The sequence below is a fragment of the Anticarsia gemmatalis genome, chromosome W (assembly GCF_050436995.1).
Source record: "Anticarsia gemmatalis isolate Benzon Research Colony breed Stoneville strain chromosome W, ilAntGemm2 primary, whole genome shotgun sequence".
Classification (NCBI taxonomy): Eukaryota; Metazoa; Arthropoda; class Insecta; order Lepidoptera; family Erebidae; genus Anticarsia; species Anticarsia gemmatalis.
The window spans coordinates 4,960,226-4,962,090 of record NC_134775.1 but is presented as its reverse complement, the minus strand read 5'-3'; positions in this window follow the sequence as shown (position 1 = coordinate 4,962,090).

Genomic DNA, 1,865 nt, shown 5'->3' with positions numbered 1-1,865 from the left:
TCCACTCTCGAGATCATCCTGGGGCTACCGATGGTAATGGCTTGAGTTTTATTAGGGTTGACGTCAAGTCCATACATCCTACTCCATTCACAAATACGAACCAGATCGCTATTTATCGTTTCCACAGCTTCCGTCAACCTGTCCGGGGGAGCACAATAATAAATTTGTAAGTCATCTGCATAGAGGTGGTAGGAAGAAGTTATGTTATTGGAAATTGTATTGATAAAAACAGCGAAAAGTAAAGGAGATAAAACGCCGCCCTGCGGTACGCCAGCGGATAAAGCACTCCATTCAGAGACATTGTTTTCAATGTTAATACGTTGCCGGCGCCCACACAGGTAACTACGAAACCAGTCAACCACCGATGGAGATATGTTAAGAGAACACAATATACTCAGTAGAACATCGAAATCTACACAATTAAAAGCATTGCTGAAATCTAGCAATACTAGGGTCGTAAGCTGGCCATCTTCCATACCTGATCTGATGTCTTCCGTAATATGAACCAGGCTCGTAGTTGTACTATGACCAGGATGGAAACCCGATTGGAAAGGATTTAGGAGTAGGTTAGAGGAAAGATAGGTGCTAAGTTGCATATGGACTAGGCGTTCAAGGACTTTCGATAGGAACGGGAGAATGGATATAGGACGATATTCTGAAAAGGAAGACGGGTTACGCTTTTTTGGTATAGGGACAATTTGGGCATCCTTCCATGTGGACGGAAAGATGCCGCTAGTAATGAAAAAATTAAGGATATGACATAGGATAGGAAGTATTACATCCAGGACAGGGAGGATCATATTACGGCTGACACAATCAGTACCCTGCGCATTCGATGTGATCGACAATATGCTCCTCTTAACATCACAAGCAGTGAATTGACTAAAGACAAATGGGGAACAGTCAGGAGTCGAACAAGATGAGAGATAACTAAGCGTATTACATTTCGTGGTATTATCTAACTTTGATGATGCAGAGAAGTGTTGATTTAAAAGTTTCATATTAGTATTATTTGGGACAGGGTTTTGTTGTGGTTTGCCGACCCCCAGTGACTTAAGAAATTTCCAAACTTTGGCTGGATCTCCGTTTTCAACGGATTCTTGAATGTGTCGGCGTTGTGCATTCCTACACACCTTGCTGCAGTGATTACGAATAGCTACATATTTTTCTCTGTTAGCTTCAGAGGGGCGACATCTGTACTTAGTTTTGGCTATGGATTTTTTATGGAGCAGTGATTTGATGTCGTCAGTAAGCCAAGGCGACGGAAGCTGCTTCACTTTGATTTGACGAAAAGGTGCGTGAGTGTCGTATAGATCGGTTAATTTATTTGTCAATATAGCCACCTTGTCATCAACGCAGTCAGAGTCAAAGACTGAGCTCCAATTAATATTGCCGGCATCCTCGCAAAGCTTAACAACATCCATGTCACGAAAATTACGATGCACAAGGGTTTTCGGTTTGGGTTTAGGTGGTCGGATTCGGTAGGATAGGAAAAATAAATCGTGGTAGGAGAAAGCATCAGCTGGACACTGGCCATGTTTGGAGACACGATTTGAGGAGGAGACAAGAATGAGGTCAAGTAAGGAGGGAGTGCAGTTGGGAAAGTGGTGTGTGGCACTGAGAGGAAGGATAGACAGGTTGTTGGATTGAACTATAGACTGGAGTGTGGTGGAGCGGGAATCGTTTTTAAGGAGACAAGTGTTAAAATCACCCATGATTATGGTTTGACTTACATTGGAGTAAAGTTTTCTAAAAGAATCTCAAAAGATGAGAAATAATCAATGCGAGAAGAGGGGCAGTAAAATACACCGAGCAGTATTTTAGAGTGGAGAAGTACAATCTCAAGAAGGAAAGGTGTTCGCCAA